We start from the raw sequence: 22,146 nt of genomic DNA on the forward strand, positions 1-22,146 counted from the left end.
GGGCCAGTAACCTTATCCGGCCCATCAAATAATGGACGCTCTTGTCTTCCTCCAGTTGGGGGCTCCGCGGACGCCAACTAAGGCATTTCTTTAGAGGAGCATTGCTGAACTCCGAGAGGCCGATCCGAACAGGGTCCGGCAGCGGAGCGTCTTCTATATAAAACCATTCCGAAGGCCAGTCTTCGGACGCCTTCTTAGGAGTTCTGGATGGATATCCGGTCCCGGCAATGCGCCATATGTCGGCGCCGCCCACTTGATATATGGACCCCTCATGAGAGCGGGGTACAAGGCAGAACAACCTCTTCCACAGCGCGAAATGGGGCTCGACGCCCAGGAATAGCTCGCAAAGAGCTACGTAACCCGCAATATGCAGGATCGAGGCAGGTGTGAGGTGATGAAGCTGGAGTCCGTAGAACTCCAGGAGCCCGCGGAGGAACGGATGTACAGGAAATCCGAGCCCCCTTATCAGATAGGGGATGAAGCATACCCGCTCCCCTTTGTTGGGATTTGGGGTAGCCTCCGCTTGCTTCCCACCTTTATAGGTGGCCAGCCCGGCTCGGACCGGAACCATGAAGGCCGGAGGGAGATATCCCCCCGTTTGGAGCTTCGCCAGCTCGTTGTGCGGAACAGAGCATCTCCTCCAATCTCCTGGCAGAGGGCTGGGAGCGCGAGAAGAGGAGCTGCGTTGATGGTCCATGATGGAATGGATTCTTGGTCGAAAGCGCTCCGATGAGTATTCGCGGGAGGAAGATGGTGATTTGGATCTGGATTCTTGCCTCTCTTATAGGCAGATTATTCGCACAACTAGGGGGTAAAACGTAAAAGACACCCTGGCTTTTTGCATTCGTGCGACGCATGGAAGAAGGCCATTATTGGGCGTGGAAGCCTAGAAGCACAACATTGATGAGGAAGTCGGACACTGTTCGGCAGGTACATGGAACTTGAAGGAGAACCCGCCTTGCAACGCCGAAGACTACACACATGCTGGACTTATCGTCATTGAAGACTGGTTCGGGGGCTACTGAGGGAGTCCTGGACTAGGGGGTGTCTGGATAGCCGGATTACCACCCTCGGCCGAACTATCATCGACCGGACTATCATCATCGACCGGACTCCAAGACTATGAAGATACAAGATTGAAGACTTCGCCCCGTGTCCGGATGGGACTTTCCTTGGCGTGGAAGGCAAGCTTGGCGATACGGATATGTAGATCTCCTACCATTGTAACCGACTCTATGTAACCCTAGCCCTCTCCGGTGTCTATATAAACCGGATGGCTCTAGTCCGTAGGACAATGAACAACATCAACCCTTACAATCATATCATAGGCTAGCTTCTAGGGTTTAGCCTCCTTGATCTCGTGGTAGATCCACTCTTGTAAACATCCACAATATCAATATCAATCAAGCAGGACGTAGGGTTTTACCTCCATCAAGAGGGCCCGAACCTGGGTAAAACATCGTGTCCCTTGTCTCCTGTTACCATCCGCCTAGACGCACAGTTCGGGACCCCCTACCCGAGATCCGCCGGTTTTAACACCGACAGGGAGACTATCATTTGAAGCAAAAGAGCAAGGAGTTCATCATCAACGCACCATTTGTTACTTCTTGGAGAGTGGTGTCTCCTAGATTGGCTAGGTGTCACTTGGGAGCCTCCGACAAGATTGTGGAGTTGAACCAAGGAGTTTGTAAGGGCAAGGAGATCGCCTACTTCGTGAAGATCTACCGCTAGTGAGGCAAGTCCTTCGTGGGCGACGGCCATGGTGGGATAGACAAGGTTGCTTCTTCGTGGACCCTTCGTGGGTGGAGCCCTCCGTGGACTCACGCAACCGTTACCCTTCGTGGGTTGAAGTCTCCATCAACGTGGATGTACGATAGCACCACCTATCAGAACCACGCCAAAAACATCCGTGTCTCCAATTGCGTTTGAATCCTCCAAACCCTTCCCTTTACTTTCTTTCAAGTTGCATGCTTTACTTTCCGCTGCTCATATTCTCTTTGCATGCTTGCTTGATATGTATTGTGATTGTTGAAATTGTGCCTAAACTCCACTTATACTTAAAGAACCTTAAAAACTGCAACTTTGGTACTTAGTGTCTACTCACCCCCCTCTAGACACCTTTCTCAAGGTCCTACACCGAGACTCGCCAGCCGGCCACTCCTCCAGCCGACACCGCCGTCTCCACCGTTCTTCCTGAAGCCCCAGGCGCTCCCTTGGCTTGATTTATCATTTACTTCCCTGCTAGTTACTCTTTGGACAAAACTTGTTATTTTGCGCAATTCCACCCACTGGGGGTGTATTCAAACTTTGTTGAATGCTGGCCTTTCGAAGGCGTTTTGATGTAAATATTATTATGCATGTGTTTGGCTTCCATTCCGGCTTGCTTTTTATCTTTTGGCTTTCTTCCTTTGCCGCCTTCCCTTGGTTGCCGCCTTCCCAGTCGGACAGCTGCTCTGCAGTCTGTGGCCGGGTAAGGAATTCGGCCGTTTTAGGAAGGCAAAGGTTCGAGCTTTCTTAGATTTTGGAAGAGTAGGAAAGGAAGCCGGCCAGCCGACTGCTTCGACAGTCGGTTGGCGAGAGGGGAAGCCGGCTTGTGTTATGCAAGTTCGTTAGTCCTTAGCCTTTTTTCATGTGGGCATTCTTTCCGCCTTTAGCTCTTGCTAGTCGAGCAGCTGATTCTTCGAGCTGTGACTCTTCGCAAGAGAGGGCTTGTGTGCCAGCACATTACTTGTCTGACTGCAGGTAGAACTCGGACATAACTCAAGGCGGCAAGTCCCCGGGCCGACTAGTCAGACCCGGTTCCGGACGGAGAAAGTAAATGCAGTAGGGTAATCACGGGAGTGATAACCGGCATACATAGATAAAATAGGGCAGTCCCCGAGAACTCTTCGGGGGCCCGTTGTCTCATACTTAATACAAAAGGTAGCGTGATACAAACTGCATTTCAACTGTAAAATCTTCGAAGAAGATTGGCGTTCCACGGGCGCTCCGACTCCTTGCCGGAGTCGTCTCTCTTGCATGCCTTCGGCTTCTGTGCGTCGATTAGGTAATAGGAGTCGTTTCCCAAAGCCCGGCTGATGATGAAGGGGCCCTCCCAAGGGGCCGAGAGCTTGTGCTGGCCGGCTGTTCGCTGGATTAGCCGGAGCACAAGGTCTCCCTCTTTGAAAGTTCTTAGCTTCACTCTCCGACTGTGGTACCGGCGTAGTCCTTGCTGGTAGATGGCGGACCGACTGAGGGCTAACAGCCGGCTTTCTTCCAGCAAGTCAACGCCATCTTCTCTTGCTTCCTTGGCCTCCGCCTCCGTGTACATGGTGACTCGAGGTGAGTCGAACTCGATGTCAGTTGGGATGATAGCCTCGGCACCATATACAAGGAAGAAGGGGGTGAAGCCGGTCGACTTGTTTGGAGTAGTGCGCAGACTCCAGAGGACGGCCGGTAGCTCGTCGAGCCAGCAGCCGGCCGAACGCTCCAGTGGCACGACCAGTCGGGGCTTGATGCCGGAGAGGATGAGGCCGTTTGCTCGCTCGACTTGGTCATTTGACTGCGGGTGGGCAACGGACGCTAAGTCCAGTCGATGCCCTGTGTTGTGCAGAAACGTGCCAATGCTCCCTTGGTGAAATTTGTGCCATTGTCGGTGATGATGCTGTGTGGTACGCCGTACCGGGTTGTAATGTCGGCAATGAATGTCACGGCAGTTGGCCCATTCAGCTTCTTGATCAACTTTGCTTCAATCCACTTGGTAAATTTTTCTACGGCGACAAGCAGATGTGTCACGCCGCCGCGCGCCGTCTTGAATGGTCCGACCATGTCTAGTCCCCCAGACGGCAAAGGGCCAAGTGATGGGAATGGTCTTGAGTGCAGAGGCCGGCAGGTGTTGCTTGGAGCCGAAGACTTGGCACCCTTTGCAGTGTTTGACTAGTTCCTTGGCATCCTCCAATGCAGTCGGCCAGAAGAATCCATGGCAGAAGGCCTTGGCGACGAGCGCCCTGGAGGCGGCATGGTGGCCGCACTCGCCTTGGTGGATGTCTTTGAGGATTGCTATGCCCTTCTCTTGCTCGACGCAACGCTGGAAGACTCCAGTACTGCTGCGCCTAACTAGCTCTTGATTCATTATTGTGTAGGCTCTGGCTCGGCGTTGAACTTGTCTGGCCGAGATCTCGTCAGTCGGTAGTTCTCCATTCACCAGAAACCGGAGGATGGGCTGAGCCCATGATGGAGCTGTGATTTCTTCCACTGCTAAGACGGCTATTGCAACCAGGGTGGGCGGGCTGGGTTGTGAGGAGTTGGAGTCGGCCTCCGCCTGCTGTGCCACTGCAGTCCCTGGGCCGGGTTCGGCTATGGCAGTCCCCAGGCCGAGTTCGACTATGGAAGTCCCCGAGCCGGCTGCCGAAGTCCCCGGGCCGCCTGCCTGGTCCCCGAAGTCGGATCCGACTGCGTCGGGGTCAGGCGGCACGAAGATGGAACTAGATTCCGGAGACGGCTTGACAGATGGCTTGAAGAGGCGTTGGAGGGCGAAGCCGGTTGGTATAGCTTGTCGGGTGGAGCCTATTCGTGCCAGGGTATCTGCTTGCTCATTATCGGCCCGAGGCACGTGAAGGAACTCGCACCCCTCGAAATATCCGCTGAGCTGCTGGACAAGGAAACGGTAGCTCGCCATGTTTGCGTCCTTGGCATCCCAGTCGCCGGATGATTGTTGTACCACTAAGTCCGAATCGCCATAACACAGGATCCGGTGGATGCCGAGTTCCTTGGCTAGCCGGAGCCCGTGTATGAGCGCCTCGTACTCGGCCACATTGTTGGAGGCGGCAAAGTGGATTTGCAATGTGTATCTGAGTTTGTCGCCTTTGGGAGAGGTGAGGACGATGCTGGCTCCCAAGCCGGTGCGCATCTTGCATCCATCAAAATGCATCCGCCAATGAGTGGAGTCCAGAGCCGGCGGCAGGTACTAGGTCTCGGCCCAGTCGATGAGGAAGTCGGCCAGTGCTTGGGACTTGATGGCGGTGCGGGGCTGATAATAAATTGTGTATGGAGCCAGCGCAATGGCCCATTTCGCCACTCGGCCGGATGCATCCCGGCTGCCTATGATCTCGGCAAGCGGGGCAGTGCATACGACCGTGATGGGATGCTCTTGAAAGTAGGGCTTGAGTTTCTTGGAGGCAAAGTACACACCATAGCACATTTTCTGATAGTGCGGGTAGTTCTGTTTTGAGGTGGATAATACTTCGCTCAAATAATACACCAGCCTCTGAACTAGCTGAGCTCGGCCTTCTTCTGGGCGCTGAACCACAATGACTGTGCTGACCACCCGGCTGGTGGCGGCGATGTAGAGGAGCATGGGCTCCTTCTCAGTTGGGGCTGCCAAGACAGGCGGCATGGCCAGCATCTTCTTCAACTCGTGGAAAGCTTGATCCGCCTGGTCATTCCACTCAAAGTGAGCGGACTTCTTCATAAGTCGGTAGAGGGGGAGAGCCTTCTCTCCGAGCCGGCTCATGAAGCGGTTCAAAGATGCCAGGCATCCGGTGAACTTTTGGACGTCTCGCAGCTTGGTAGGGACCTTCATTCTCTCTATGGCCTTGATCTTCACTGGGTTGCACTCGATGCCGCGTTCGGAGACCAGAAAGCCCAGAAGTTGGCCAGCTGGTACTCCGAACACACATTTCTCTAGGTTGAGCTTGATCTGAAACCGGTGCAAGTTCTCAAAGGTTTCCTTAAGGTCTTCCAGCAGGGTGCCGCATTTCTCCGTCTTCACCACAACATCGTCTACATAGACGTGGGCATTTCTGCCGAGTTGCTTGAGGAGGCATTTCTGCATGCAACGCTGAAAAGTGGCACCGGCATTTCTCAAGCCGAATGTCATAGTCAGGTAATAGAAAGCTCCGAATGGGGTGATGAAGGCGGTCTTCAAGCGATCAGCCGGGTTCAACATAATCTGGTGGTAGCCGCAATAGGCATCCAAGAAACTCAACAGCTCGCATCCGGCTGTGGAGTCTATCACTTGGTCAATCCTGGGCAGGGCGAACGGATCTTTGGGGCAGGCCTTGTTGAGGCTGGTGTAGTCGATGCACATGCGCCACTGCTTGTTCTTCAGCACGAGAACCGGGTTGGCAAGCCATTCTGGAAAGAACACTTCCATAATGAAGCCGGCTGCCAGAAGCCGGCTATCTCTTCTCCGACTACTCTTCTCTTCTCTTCTGACAGGCGGCGCAAGGGCTGCCTGACCGGCTTTGCGTCAGATCGGACGTGTAGCTTGTGCTCGGCGAAATCCGTCGGGACACCCAACATGTCTTTGGGAGACCATGCAAAGACGTCCCAATTCTCACGGAGGAAATCGACGAGCTCGCCTTCCTATTTGCTGTCAAGGCCTGTGCCTATGATAGCGTGCCTCTCTGGGTGTTCCGGGTCCAGGGGAATCTTCTTTGTCTCCTTGGCCGGCTTGAAAGAACCTTGAGCTTCACATTCCTTGGGGTTAGGAGACAAAGCCGGCTGCTTGCCAGCCAGGGCCACAACTCGGTCCAGCATCTTCTTTTCTTCAGCAATCACGAGCGACTCGGCCAGCAGACTACTGGCTGCTGCACACTCAGAAGACTTCTTGTAGTCTCCGGCTATGGTGATAATGCCCTTGGAACTCGGCATCTTCATCTTGAGGTAGGCATAGTGGGGCACAGCCATAAACTTGGCCAGCGCTGGTCGGCCAAGCAGTGCGTGGTACGGGCTCTCCAAATCCACTACCTCGAACCATATTGCCTCTCGGCGGAAATGATCCTTCTCTCCAAAGAGGACATCCATCTTGATCTTGTCGATTGGTGAGCAGGACAGGCCGGGTACGATGCCATGGAACACAATCTGGCTAGGCATGAGTTGCTTCGGCTTGATGTTGAGCTTCTCCATTGTGTCTCGGTACAGTATGTTGATACTGCTCCCGCCGTCTATCAGTGCGCGGGAGAAACGAGCGGCGCGCCTCTCTGTCGCCAGGGTAGCATCCATAACAAGGGCATAGGAGCCAGGAGACAGCATCACCTCTGGGTGGTCATCCCGGCTCCAGCTGATGGGCTTCTCCGACCAGTGCATAAACTCAGGGTTACTGGAGGCGACCGCGATGACTTCTTGGTGTTGTCGGTGCCGACTCCGCCGATCGTCTGGTTGGCTCGTGAAGACGACGTAGGCGGCATGCTCGTCAGGGAACTCGTCATGGACGGCTCCAACTGCTGGCCGAGTGGCCGGCTGCTGGGGGGCAGGAGGCGGCTGGCCCGCAGGCGGAGGCGGCAACAGCCCCTCGTCCTTGGAGATTTGGGTGAGCCAATGGCACTTCCGGGTCATATGGTTGGACGGCTTCGCGCCGCTGTGGAACTTGCAGGGGGCGTCGAGAGTCTGCTCGTAGGAGAAGGCCGGCTGCCAAGCCGGTCCGCCGCCCTTCTGCTTTTTAGGAGCCGACCGTCCCTCAGGCTGCTCTTGTTCGACCGTAGCCACCTGCCGACTAGTGGAAGGCGGCGTCGGGGCCTTGCGCTTGTTGTCGTTCTGGTACGGGCGCCGAGTGGACTCTCCAGTCGGCGTCTTGGGAGCCGGCGCAAGCACTTTCCCAGAAGCGTCGACTCGGAGCTCGGTCTTCTTGGAGGAGTCCGCCGTGGCGTATTTGTCCGCGATGATCAACAACTCATCGAGGGTAGTCGGCTCGTCATAGAGGAGTCGGTGCTTGAGGAGGGTGCCCTCTCGGCACCCGGCTGTGAAGTACTCGATTGCCTGAATCTCGTGCACCCCTTCACAGGAGTTTCGGAGCTCGGCCCAACGCGTGAGGTAGTCACGGCTTGACTCGTTGGGTCCCTGTACGCACAAGGAGAGCTGTCGGGGCTTGGGAGCCCGCATGTAGGTGCTGGTGAAGTTGCGGATGAAGGCTTCCGTGAAGTCGAGCAGGCTGTTGATGTTGTAAGGCTTGAGGCTATTGAGCCAGTTGCGTGTTGTGCCTTGGAGCATCAGGGGGACATACTTTACGGCAACGCGCCGGTTGCCATTTGCTACGCGAACCGCGGTGGAGTAGTCGATCAACCAGTCCTCCGGCTTAAAGGAGCCGTTATACTTGGGCGTGTCTCTTGGGAGCGAGAACCCTTTGGGAAAGGGCTCGTCGCGGATGCGGGGGCCGAAACAAGGCGGGCCGGCATCATCTTCTTCTTCCAGGGCTAGGGATCGCGCGAGGCGGTCGATCCGATGGCGGGCATCATTTTCGCCGACTCCTTCGCGGCGACCAAGTCGGCCGCTGAGAGTCGGATGCTCGATAGGTGGCGGGGTGGGATATCTTTCTCCGCGAGGAGGAGGGGGAGGCAGATCGCCTCGTCTCTCCACTCCTCGGGGGCGGCCTTCCGCGTCGCGCTCGATGGTGATTCGCGTCCGGCTACGGCTAGCAGCCGGCTCCTTCTCTTGTCTCGCACGGGCGCCACCCACAGTCGGTGTACGCGACGTTGCACCGTGTTCTTGGTGAGTGGGGCTTCCAGCTCGGACGCCGGCTTCATGCCGCGCTGCGACCGCGCCGATGAGTTGCTGGATGCGTCTGGTCATGTTGGGGAGCTCGTCGGCCCCCAGTCCGTTGATCTCGTCAACGATCGACTGGGCGGCGCGTAGATTCTCGAGGGGCGTGGCGTAGATCGGGCGGTCCGCATCCAGCATGCTGGCGATGGCCGCACCGCGTTGCTTGACGGCGCCGACTCGGCTTGGCCCTTCTAGAGGTGGCGTGCCAAAGGCGGCGCGGTCGACCTCGCGCTGGTGGGCTTCCGTGAGGCGTCTCATGGTGTTTATCTTCTGGCCCTCCGCGACGAGGGCAAGGCGGCGAGCCTCCAGCGCCTCGGCGTCGGCGTCGGCTGGTATGGGGACGGACAAGTCCTGCAGCACCGCTTGTAGGGCGTCGTGGGTGTTCTCGCCGGAAGCAGCTCCGTGGCTGATCACCAGCACCTCGGTGACGGTGCTGCCGCCACTGTCAGCTCGTGGGAGAGGGTCGTCAAAGACGATCACGTCGGTGGGGAAGGCGTCGAGCGATGCCGTGTCAGAGTCGACAAGCATCGGGTCGGTGGAGCCGACCGACTCCAAGTCCGCGGTAGGCTCGCCGGAGACGTGGAGTTGGTCGAGGAGGCTGACGAGGCGGCTCTCGAGGCAGTCGGTGCCCGCGTCGGATGCAGGCTGGTCGACGCCTTGCAGCGCGTCGGGGCAAGCGCCCTCGGTTGTGCCGGGCTGGCTATGCTCGCTGGGGAGGAAAAGGGTTCCCGTCCAGAGCAGGTCTCCGGACGACGGTGCACCTGGCCCCACGGTGGGCGCCAAATGTCGGGTGGTAGGTGCGACATATGCCAACGGATGGCTTATCATTGTGGGAGCCAGTAAGACATCGCTGGTGCCTGGAAACGGGATGAGGCGAAGACATGCACGCCGGCGAATCTTAACCAGCTTCGGGGCTCTCCGTGGAGATAACACCCCTACTGCTGCTCTGCGGGGTCTCCGCATGATCACTAGATCAACAAGTAGCTACAGGATGCTCCTTGAGCTGTTCGATGGGAGGAGGAAGAAGGGCAAGGCTAGCTCTCTTCTCTCCCTATGGTAGTGTCTAAAACTCTATGAGATCAACCCTTTGCATGGGTGTGCCGGGGGGTTTATATAGGCCTACCCCCCGAGGGTACAATGGTAATCCGGCTGGGCGTGGGCCCAGGCCGTCAGTGTCTGCGACCGCCGCCGTCTCTGCCGACTTCTGGGGCCCGCCGACTGGTGGGTCCCACCGGCTGTGGGCCTGCGGGTCGACAGGCCGGCCCCACCGCTTGGGGGATCTTGTCGGGGGCTGGTTATTGTGGCCTCGCCTCTGATGACGAGGGCTTTGTCGAGGTAAGCATGGCTACAGTGCCGCCGCCCTGCGGGCTCCCACTGTAGCCTCACCGCGTCTCATCTGCTTAATGGTGCATGCACCCCGACGGGGAGCAAGAAGGCTATTGGAAACCGGCCCGGCCTTGGGCCGGCTGGGGGAGGCCGGGCCGCCTTCGGATGTCTCTCTGACCGAAGGGGCCCGCCGCCTGTGGGCCGTACTGGCAACCCGTCGTGGATGGCGTCATGATTCTCATGGCAACAGTGCCACGCCGGACGGGGATGGCTGCCCCGTACGACGTACTGTAGCCATGCATTCACCGGGATTCGGGGGTGGCAGGGTTTGCTGTAGCCACGCCCTATCCCGTCACCGTTATGGGTGATGGTCTTTGGAGGCGGCGTTCGGCCGCTTGCTTCATGGAGTCGGCCCTTCATGGGCCGCCTTCGGGGAGTCAGTCCTTCATGGGCCGGCTTCTTGGAGTCGGCCCGATCGTGGCGTCCTCCAAAGGTTGTTTTACGGCCGGGCCGCCTTCGTCCAGCCGGCCTAGGTGATAACCGGCCGGAGGAAGGCGGCCCTGTGTCTTAGGTGCTTCGAGGTCCGATCGGCCCATTGTTTTTTCTGAGGGCCAAAGGGAGCCAGTTAGGCTACCCATGGTCATTTACTTCGACATTCATCTTATTCAAAGCAATAGACTATGAAGAATCTCATATAAGTTTTTCAAGGAATAGTCCAGAAAACGTTCCTCAAGGAATCTCCATATAGTATAAGCACAATCAAGAGTTGGCAAGCGACCAATCAAATTTCTAGCAAACCTCTAGTGATAAGATTGATAGTTCTAAGATTGTGAATCATGTCAAGAGACTCATCAGGGGTAGGATGCAAGGGGTCAACAAGGGGTTCACAAGGAGTAGTAATGTACTTGTTCAAGTGATATTCATGAAAAATTCTAAGCATCTAATTTTTCAACTCACTAAAGAACTCTCCATCAAGCATAGGCACACTATGTCTAATACACCTCAACGTAGACTCATCCATCTTCCTCCAATGGTGATTAAACCAAAGCAATGGAGACCAAAGCTCTGATACCAATTGAAAGGATAGAGAAGAGGTGTCTAGAGGGGGGTGATTAGACCCTAAACAAGTAAAGATAACAGTTTTTAAGTTTTTCAAGTTGAGGTTGGAAATTAGCACAATTTTAAACATTCACAATACAATTCAAGCAAGCATGCAAAGAGTATATGAGCAGCGGAAAGTAAAGCATGCGACTTGCAAGAAAGTAAAGGGATGGGATTGCAGTGTGCAAACGCAATTGGAGACACGGAGATTTTTGGCGTGGTTCCAATAGGTGGTGCTATCGTACATCCACGTTGGTGGAGACTTCAACCCACAAAGGGTAACAGTTGCGCAAGTCCATAGAGAGCTCCACCCACGAAGGGTCCACGAAGAAGCAACCTTGTCTATCCCACCATGGCCATCGCCCACGAAGGACTTGCCTCACTTGGGTAGATCTTCACGAAGTAGGCGATCTCCTTGCCCTTACAAACTCCTTGGTTCAACTCCACAATCTTGACGGAGGTTCCCAAGTGACATCTAACAAATCTAGGAGACACCACTCTCCAAAAGTTAATAAATGATGTGTTGATGATGAACTCCTTAGTCTTGTGCTTAAAATGATAGTCTCCTCAACACTCAACTCTCTCACATAGATTTGGATATGGTGGAAAGATGATTTGAGTGGAAAGCAACTTGGGGAAGGCTAGAGATCAAGATTCTTGTGGTTGGATTGGAATGCCTTGGTCTCAACACATGAGTTGGTAGTTCTCTCTCAAAAATGAATGCTAGAAGTGTAGGCACGTTCTGATGTCTCTCTCCACGAATGAAGAATGGGCGGAGGGGTATATATAGCCTCCACACAAAATCTAATTGTTACACACAAATTCCCAAACTCGGTGAGACCAGATAGTGAAACTCGGTCAAACCGATTCAGTTCAAAATGTGAACGTTAGGCTTTTTGGTGGGACCGACATGATCAACTCGGTGGGACCGATGTGCTACGGTTAGGGCATAACTTGATCTCGGTGAGACCGATCACATGAACTCAAAGGGACCGATTTCAGTATAGACAAACAGAGAGTTGGTTAGGCAAACTCGGTGGGACTGATCGATCATTTCGGTGAGATCGAAACGTTACGAAAAGGAACCAGAGAGTTTGCATTGCGAACTTGGTGGGATCGATCGCTCATTTCGGTGAGACCGAAATGTTACGAAGGGAAACAGATAGTTTGCAATCCCATCTTGGTGAGATCGAGATCCCTATCAGTGAGACATAAGTGATTAGGGTTTGTGGCAGTGGCTATATCAAATGAACTCGGTGGCGCCGGATAGATCAAATCGGTGGGGCCGAGTTTGACTTTAGGTTTAAGACATCTGTGGATATGGAAAAGTGGTTGAGGGTTTTGGAGCATATCACTAAGATCTTTGAGCAAGCAAGCCATTAAGCCACACCTCATCCCCTTTTAATAGTACTAGTTGACCCGTTGCGCCAAATGGTGCAGAGACCTGCTAAAGTCATGTTGTCGATGAAAATAGTTTCATTTTGCAAGGACATATTCGGTTTTGGTAGTAGCAAGCTCATGTGTTAAACCATTCTGTATTGAAAATATGGTTGCTTGAGAATATCCGATATGTGCTTGAAAAACCGTTTAGCCAAATGGCGCAAAGACACACGCAAAATCCATGTTCGCATTGAAAAGAGAATTCATGGTTTAGTTGTTCTATAGGTGCGGGCAAGCACATATTGTAACAAATTTAACGCCGCTCAAAGCTCCATTTGAAACCATGTGCGCGATGAAAATATTTGCATTTTTCAATAACTTTATGTTTGAGAAAGCGCAAGTACCATGTCAACTTGAAGTGTTTCGAAGATATTTAACTTGTAAAAATAAGAGAACAAATATACAACTGACAGACAACATCTTATCAGAAAGAATTTATAAGAAACAAATGAAAACAGGACAAATGGATGGGTTTGAATCGGAAATAAAACCGGCTATAACTAAAGAAACTAATGTGCTATGAACAAACAAAGGAAATGCCTAATATTGTCGGACGAGACTTGCCTGCTCCTCAGGCGTGCACCCATCCGTGCTCCCGCGTACGTGGCTTGATTTGATTGGAACAAAATAACACCCGGCACCACCCCCTTAAAATTAGGGGGGGAGATGATTAGACTAGAAAGGAAAAAGGAAAAAGGACAGCCGTAGGATGAAGTGGGAGCACGGATGAGAGCATGAAGAGGGAGCTGGCAAGCCGGATCCAATATTGTCAGGGTATACACCGGAACATGCAATACAAAGCATCAGTTTGACATAGTACTATCCTGACACGAAAAACCAGTGTTTTTTCATAATATAATCAAGGATTAGAGGATTACTATGTTGGTTTGATCTGTCTTGCCTTATCAGAAGTAGAGGACAAAGCAAATACACATGCCAGATAAGGAATAGATAGTTGACATTCCTTAAAACAGAAAATCTCAACCTTTAGAAATGACAGCCTGCCTTTCCTCAGTAAAGAAAGTTATACCCATGCATATCATGGAAATCTTGTGATGGTGCAACAATTACGTATATATATTAGGGACATGGTAGATTACTCTTCGTAAGCAATGATAGCAGGCAAAAACTGTGCTCTTTTAATTTTGAAGCGGAAGGTTGCCCATATGGATCCAGTGAGTGATTAACCATAGAGAGGGCACTTCTAGTGCTTCAGGAGTAGTTTTTCAGTGTCAGCAGCAACAATTAGGAATATCACTTGAACTGCTTGTCATACCAAAGTTAAGAAGAAAATAACTATGATTCGCACTTAAAATCCAAAGTACTCCCAGGGATTACTATTTATGTGTTGCTTTGCTTGTCATGATTGTCCTGTCATTTGGCTAGCTGTCTACTCAGTCCTTTCGTAAGAGCAAATTAACTATACGTCCTTCGATTCAAGTATAGACAAAATAGTAGTATGGTTCTTTTGTTAATACATATCCAAAACCCATGGAAGCATAACTAAACATATAATAAAAGCCTATAAGGTTCAAAATAACCCATAATTTGATTAATATATAGAGACTGGAAACTGAAGTACTCTGAATAACATAACATCTGCAAGTAAGAACAGAAGATCTTAATCAGTTTTGGCTTCCAAAATCACATAATTAAATATGTAAGATCTAGCGAAAGGGAACCAACATCATGACTTGACTGCATGCCTTGAGTACTCGCTCAAGGTGCCCCTACTGGTCTCGTTTTGGGCCAAAAGAAGAATAGAAGATGTTCAGGCGGTAGCATAGGCTGTCATGCTCATCAGGGCCAAGTGTTGAATGCTAATAGTGCTTCATGGCCTGGCTCCACCAAGTCTTAACGCCTGCAGTGGCAAAGGTGAATAATCCTCTCCGTTATTTAAAAATGTGTGATGAGGACTCAAGTCAATAGCATCATGTCTGCCCGAAAAGAAGTGTCCATCGTATCTGCCACTACTTTTTCCTGAAGATGCCACTACCTATTGTGAAGTTTAATATCATTGGACCAAAACCTATTTCAAATTGCAAAAACAGAATGCCGACATAAACCAATGATATTCAACTACTAACAATCACAAGTAAAAAAAGAGGAATGCATGAATATGGAAACATCTGCGCGATGGAGTACAATCCAAACAAAACCTACATATGTATACATAGCTAGCCATATGGAGTTGTAAACCAAGACAGAGGCCACCCAAGGCAGAACATCGGATAGTTACAAAGGAACATAAAAAACACTAAAGATAGAAAATAGTAAAGACGAAGGAAGCTTGTACAAATACACAAAAGCCCATGACTTCCGAAACACCGATCAAGAAGCGTCAAAATTAGTACACTGACCAACCTACATGCATTGTTAAACCTGAGGTAGGCAGCATCAATCTATTCTTCCAAGAACAAGAGGGTAATGTACTTTAAGAAAAAGGCTAGTGTACTTTAAGAAAATTGACAATGGGACCATGCAGTATAAATAAATGGTATGGTCGCAACTCTTCCTTCTCTCTAGCTCTAATTCTGAGCACAACACAATGATCCACCTCTGTTTTAAACAGTATACTGAAATCTGATTTTAGTGGGAAGCATGTATGTATAGACAACCTAGCCACTCCAACTTCAAAAGAATCAAGTTCCAACTCCAGAACACATATGACCATTACAAAACCACTTTTCGGTACCACCATTCTGGCCTTACCGTCATGTGGCAACCTAACTGATCCTCATTTTTTTAGAAAAAACAACTACCCTACCGACCCTTCATAGGCACAACTCAATTAACTCGATGGTCAGCCAAGCATTTTGTGACTGCTGCAATCTTCAAGTATATAATGTAGCCAACTTATTTTTTGATACTAAGAGATATAAAAACAAGCTAGAGTAGCCAAGGTTTAGATGTTGTACCTGTCAGCATATCTGCACTCTATTTGGAAGAGCGTCGGATGGATCCAGCCATCTTTGGTCAGAGATGCACCAAAGTCTGACCTGACAGCCCCTTTTCTTCTCCTGCGGCCTCCTCGAATATTAAAAATATTGCATATTAAATTTCTCTTTTACAAATGGAAAGCATCAGGAAAGCTCGATGGGAATTGAATAACTTCCTTGAAATAAATAAGTGACAACTAAATGAGGCACAAAACCAAGGCAAAAACTTCATGATTTGTATGCCTTCTTTTCATTGACGGTGATGCTTAGTTTAGTGTAGCCATGAGTGAAAAAGAAAATAAACTTGTGCCTTATCGATCAAAATGTCACTACCTAGACAAATGGTCCAAACAAAATCACCTCTATGGACAAAAGATTCCAATGGATAATTTATTGTAATGTGTATGATGAATCATGAATATCTAGCTCTAAATTAGCAGGTCAGGGAAAAATCAAGAAATAAAAGGCAATATTTCTTAGGGGATAAGATGCATCTTTCACATCTCAGTTAAAAAAAGCCCGAACATCGCCAGTAAAAGTGTTCGTCTTTGGTTCAGTTTTCCTGACTTCCCCAAGTGCTTGTATAGTTGAAAAATATATCATAACTGAATACAATGAAACATCAAGAAGCAAGAACTGATGAGATAGAACCTACCCTCACCAGCAAAGAAGAGAATATTTCCATTAGGAAGTACCCACTTTAGTGCTTTTGACATTCAGAGAGTTCAAAGGCAGGTAAGCAAACCTAGCACATGTTCAGCTGCCGTGTCAGGCCCAGATTCTTCTCGAACATCAGCATGAGTGATGAAGGCCCTATCATTTGTAGCCTCCAAGGGACCTTAATCTTTGTAGGGGGGGCAAACAACCACGATCTTCATTGATAGCTGCAAGCCTGCAATACTGTCACTCGCCACTTGTCTCCACCTTCTATGGTAGCAGCTGATGGAGACATTGCTATCCTCCATCATCACCCTCATGATATCTAAGTCTTGTCAATGAGTGGGATTGAATGATGTAAAGGTTCAGAGAAGATAAGCATGGCAATGCATGGATTGTTTTCTGTACCTCAATGAAGATGGTCACCTATCGATAGTTGTGGTCTGGCTGAGCTACACCATGTTGGTGGCTGTAGAAGCCATGAAGATTCAGGCTTAATCATTGGACCGCCAATTTCTCTGACCTAAAAGAGTGTCTTGCTGATTCCATCCTTGATGTTGCTGGCAGCGCCATCAGTGCACATCGGGCTTGCAAGTTTTCCTCGAGCAAGCTGCCATGAGCAGAAGAAAATCAACCATTAAGCAAAGGTCCTTCTTCTATACCTGCAAAATGAAGCGTGTTATACACTTTATTTGGTTGAACAAACAAGCAAACTTGGTGTTGTTACCAATAGATCACAACATGGATTCTGGAAGTATTCTTGCTTAAACTGATCTAGTAAATTTCCTATTGTCTATCACCACTAACAACACTATTAGTCAATTAAGTTACTTCATCCCATTATGATTGAACAAAATAAGGATAAATATGCACATCGATCCGTCTCTTTATGTTGTCACAAAAACAATACCAGGATCATCATTAGTAAGAAGTGCACACAGCAACCATGCCTCAGTTGATAAATAATGAAGCAGTAATTAGAATATATATATAAAGTTAAAAACTTGACTTAAACAACATTGTATTGTTGCTTCTGAACTTAAACCAAGCAAACTAACATGGGTTTTTTAACCTGGCCCACAAATAAGAGCTTAGCACATTATTTTGTAGACCTTTAACTTGCACACCATCCATATGAAGTGTAAGATTACTACATCCTCTATAATACTCAGTGATGGCATACATGACAAACAAAGGATCGTGTAGGAAACACTACCATTATGCATAGCAGAACTACTATCCATCCCATTCATCTGGATGTAGAAGAATTACCATTATACCTTGCTAGTTCACTAATCAGTACAAAAATGCCAAGTTGCTGAAACCAGCAGCTTGCTTATATCTTCATGATAGCTCCAATGATCCACACTGAAAAAACAAAATGCAAGGCATTATTAACTCACCATCATTACTAATACACCCAGCTTAGTGCTTATACACCCAGCCTAAAATATGAGAAGAGTAAAACAAGAATCTACATACGGAATGACAATTAGATTGGTCTGAAAGCTCCCTTCCCCAATTCAAATTTTGTTCTCTTACACATAAATCATACCAACAGATATGATCTGAAACAGGAGGAACAGCGTGCTAGATACCTTGGAGATGGTCCATTGCGGCTGGACCTCGAGGTCAGCAAGAGAGCATGTTTTGTATGGCAGCCACAAGCATCTGGCTGTCGATCTCCGCCTCAGGCCACCACAATCAGTGAAAACCCTCATCTCAGCCTCGGAGCAAGGCGACATATCAACTACTGTAACTACCTCTCATTGACGGGAAGGGAGAAGAAGCTCACCCAGCAGCAGAAAGGAAGGCCATAACCAGAGGGATGACATGTTCCACCCCGCGTCGTCGTCCTCTTCCTTGTTCAGGCGATGAACACAAGAACACCCTCTTCAATCCCCTCATCCTCCCTCTTGGGTTCCGGCCGTCGTTGTCGATCCCATGCTCCCTGACCGGTGCTCGGTGTTAGGCAGTGGGGAGGTGGAAGAAAAAGGACCCAGGATCGAGCTGCCACCAACCACCAGGTCACACCTGACCTGGCAGGCGCCAGCCGATGACCCTCTCTCGTTCACCGCTGGGCCTCCCTCCTCTCCTTCCTTCTCCCCCTCTCTCCCATCTTACCTCTCCTACAGGAGAGGCTCTCCTCCACAACCGCACACTTTAGATCCGGCGGGAGGAAAGGAGGAAGTAACCCGACACTGTCCTATTCTCCGACGGCGGCAACCTGCGCGCGGACGATGGGTAGGCGAGGAGGAGAAAGAGGCGAGGTCATGGAGGAGCAACCGAGGGCGACGACGGTGTCCTTGGCCGAGCGCACGCACGGAAGGGAGAGGGAGGGGCACAGCAGCTCGTGGGGATCGAGGGGAAGGAGAAAGGGGGCTGGTCACATCCCTAGTTCTAGTTCTGATATGCTCAAGGCTAGCTAGTCATTTGTGCATATGTTTAAACCATTTAAATTTGAAATGAGGATTTGTGGAACCCTCAGAATCATTTTTGGAAATGACCCAAATAAAAATTGCTTCAAAAAGGTCCAAGAAAATGCTCATGTTGCTCTCTGAAAATATTGGATAGAGATAAAAATCAAACCAATATTTTTAAGAGCTCATAAGTATTTATTTTGAGCATTTGGAATTAATTCAGTAATTAATTGCTTTGGATATATATTTGTTATATATATAATATATGTCCAAAAATTCTGTTAATTGGTGAGGAGTTTTGGAGCAATCCAACTAGTTCCTACAAAAATTGACAGAAGTAAATAAAATGATTTAGTATTATTATTAAATCAAAACAAATGTCAGAAAAATATAAAAGAAAGGGAAATGGAAAAACTTACCTACGGCCCAGCTCCTGCGCAGCCCAGCAGCTGGCCCAGCCCGCCTCCTCCCCTGTCGTCTTCCTCCTTGCCAGGAGGACGGGCGCGTGCCCGACGCGCGCGCACCATCGCGTCGTGCCACCTCCTTCCTCCCTACCTGCCTGTCCCTCCGCCGATGCGTCTGGACAGCGCCACGCATCACCCCGGAGCCTCTCGCCCTCTCCCTCATCCTCATCCCCTCCTCTCTCTCGCTCTGCACCTTGTGCCCGAGCGCCACCATCGCCACCGACACCGTTCACCGCGCCCAGAGCCACCGCCTAGCCTCCCCAACACGTCCAGGAGCACCGCCTCGTGGCCCTAGCCCTCCCCGCCGAGCCACGCGGCACCAGAAGCCCCCGAACAACCTCACCGAGCTCGTATTAAACCTCTCGACGCCGGAGATCCGCCTTGCTGCCCCGCCGACTCCAGCCCTTCCCCGAGCTCGCTGTCGACATCGTGGAGTCCGCAGTGACCCTCTGCTCCGTTTCCCTCTCCCTGTTCCTCCGTTCTCGCGTCGTAGCCCCCTTCCCCTGCCCTAGACGTAGCTCCTCGCCGCCGGTCTTGTCTCCGCCGTGGCCATAGCCACCGCAGCTCGCTCCTGAGCACGTGGTCGAGCTCCTGCTGCCCCGTAGCTACCGCCTGTGCCCTCCGTTCGCTCGAACGCGAGCTCCAGCCTGCGCTATCCCGTGCTCTGGCCACCGCCACGAGCTTCGCTCCTACGAGCTCCGCCGCCCCCGCAGCCTCCCGTCTGCTCCCCTGGATGCGCGCGAGCACCAGCTCCTCGGAGATGGTCTCCGCGGCCCATTTGGTCGCCGGAGACGAGATCCCGAGCCCTCCACCGTCTCGGGCCTTGCCGGCGGCTAAACGCCGGCAGGGTTGACCGTTTTGACCTCGCCAGCCTGTCAGGTGGGTCCGGCTCGTCGGGTGATTAGCTTAAGCTAATCACCACCTAACGTAATCCCACCCTGACACTGACCAGTGGGTCTAGCGCCACTAATCCTGTAATTAGGATAAACCAACCCCCTGTTTAACCCTGAGACACTGACGTGTGGACCCCACACGTCAGGTTTGACCCTAGTCAGCGTTGTTGACTTGCTGACGCAAGCATGACGCAGTGCTGATGCAGTTATTTATTTTCTGGATTTAAATTAAATCAGGAAAATTCCAGAAAATGCCATTAACTTCAAAAAAATCATAGAAATTCAACTGTAGCTCAGATTGAAATAAATTATATATGAAAAATTATCAGAAAAATGCAATCTATCCATCTGTACTAGTTTCATGCATGACAAACCAACTTATACCGACTGTATAAGTGAAACACTAAAATGGCATTTATAAAAGACTTAACTTGGAGTTGCATTTGAATTCTTGATTCATATGGACTTCAACCAAATGAATGCTAGCTGTATTAGCTCAAACAGCATCACATCTACATGCCATGAACATGCATCATATTGTTGTATATGCTTGTGTTTTGATTGTTGGCACCGTTCCTTCTCGATAGGTCCTGCCCCGGAGAGTGCTCGAGAGTACCTGTCTGTGAAGCAGTGCCTCCTCTGTTGATCTACCAGGCAAGCAAACCCCCTTGTTCATTCCGATACAAACCTACTCTCTCGCTCCTGCTCTCAGTTATTGCATTAGGACAAGAACGATTCATCTGCTACTTTGTGCTGCGATAGTTGAACCCATTCCTCTGCATGACCTGTCATTGCCACAGTAAATAGTTGAAACCCACTAGCATGTGTAGGAGTTGATTGAGCCATGTTGTGTTCCTACCATGCCATGCCTGCTATTGCTTAGAGTTGTGTCAAGTCTGGTTCATTGGGAATGAATTGGAGTGTTACGCTATGTTCTGGTGCTGAGAGTGAAGTGTGTGAACACGATTTGGTAAAGGTAGCGGTGAGAGGCCATGCAGGAGTACATGGTGGGTTGTCTCACTGGAACCGTCCTTAAGCACGAAGTTCTATGTATGTTGTCCAATGACTCGATACTACCACACATTGGGCTCCGGGTGCTCCAAGCCCTCTCGACTTATTAACCAACTTGATCTCTGTCCAGGAGTCGCAACTAGTTTCTGGTGTTTGTAGGTAGTGCTATTTTTCTACCAAGTGGCACCCGACAGGGTGGGCTTGGGACAGACTAGGCACACGTGGCCTGGTGTACTGAGTGGCACCCGGATGGTGGGCTCGGGAACCCTGCACACATCATTTGGGGCCGTGATGGAAACCTCGGCTGGACTCCCTTGCGGATGGAACCCGAATAGGTGATAGACCTGGAATAGAGTCTTGTGTGGTTAGTCAGGTCGTGGCCGACACCCTCGCCAGGCTTCCGCTTGAAGTTTGCCGAGATACATGATGTGTACATGGCAGTAAGTGGCGAGAGCGTGTGTGAAGAAGTACACCCCTGCAGGGTTAACATGATCTATTCTAATAGCCGGGTCCGCGGTTATGGACTTCTTGGATGCTTACGTGGTACATAGACAACTTGAAGTGGATACTCTAAAATGCTCAAGACAAGTGTGAGTGCTATGGATGGACTTCTTGTAGGGAGACAGGAATGAATCCATAGTAGTGTATTATGTGGTGATTAGTGGACTCGTGTGCGCCATATCACCTCAAAGAAGTTCTCGTAGTCGTAGAACAGGATAGCCACTGAGTCAAAGCTTGCTTGCTGCAACTAAACCCCACATTACCTTCTTGATACAAATGCATGTATGATAGGATCTGATGTAAGTCTTGCTGAGTACCTTTGTACTCATGTTGCTTTATTTATGTTTTTCCAGCAGAGACCTCGGTCTTACTAGTGTTCTCGTGGGCTTCGACAAGTAGCTTGTACCTCAGCCAGGGTCTTGATCGGATGTTGTAGATAGTCAGGCTCTTCAGCCTTTTTCATTTGTAGATGTCTATACTCAGACATGTAATGCTTCTGCTTATTGCTTGAATGCTCTGAATGTTGGGTCATGTGACCCCTGTTTGTAATAAATGCTATGATGGCTCTTTGAGCCTTATCTATATGAGTTGTTGAGTTATGCTGTGATGCCATGTTGTACATCACATACTTGCATGTTATGCGTACGTGTAATGTGTATTGCTATGTGTGGGATCTGACTATCTAGTTGTTTATCCTTAGTAGCCTCTCTTACCGGGAAATGTCTCCTAGTGCTTCCACTGAGCCCTGGTAGCTTGCTACTGCTCCGGAACACTTAGGTTGGCCGGCATGTGTCCTTCTTCGTTCATGTGTCTGTCCCTTCGGGGAAATGTCACGTGATGTCAACCGGAGTCCTGTTAGCCTGCCACAGCCCGGATT

At 50.4% G+C, this 22,146-nt stretch overlaps 1 long non-coding RNA gene across 15 annotated transcripts; it reads right to left on the minus strand.

Moving 5' to 3' along the window:
- Window positions 1-13,061: 13,061 nt before the first annotated feature.
- On the minus strand, window positions 13,062-18,378 carry LOC119308027. Of its 15 annotated transcripts, none has more exons than XR_005149744.1 (6): window positions 17,776-18,378; window positions 17,579-17,701; window positions 17,261-17,348; window positions 16,389-16,642; window positions 15,303-16,311; window positions 13,062-14,245 (listed from the first exon to the last, which is right to left on the minus strand). It is a non-coding gene; the product is annotated as an uncharacterized LOC119308027 (long non-coding RNA). The 15 variants fall into 15 exon arrangements; XR_005149749.1 differs by having other exon boundaries at window positions 13,063-14,245; window positions 17,579-17,931; window positions 18,020-18,378; XR_005149751.1 differs by having other exon boundaries at window positions 13,063-14,245; window positions 15,303-15,404; window positions 16,069-16,311; window positions 17,579-18,378.
- Between the last annotated feature and the right edge of the window lie 3,768 nt (window positions 18,379-22,146).

Source organism: Triticum dicoccoides, chromosome 5B (assembly GCF_002162155.2).
Source record: "Triticum dicoccoides isolate Atlit2015 ecotype Zavitan chromosome 5B, WEW_v2.0, whole genome shotgun sequence".
Lineage (NCBI taxonomy): Eukaryota > Viridiplantae > Streptophyta > Magnoliopsida > Poales > Poaceae > Triticum > Triticum dicoccoides.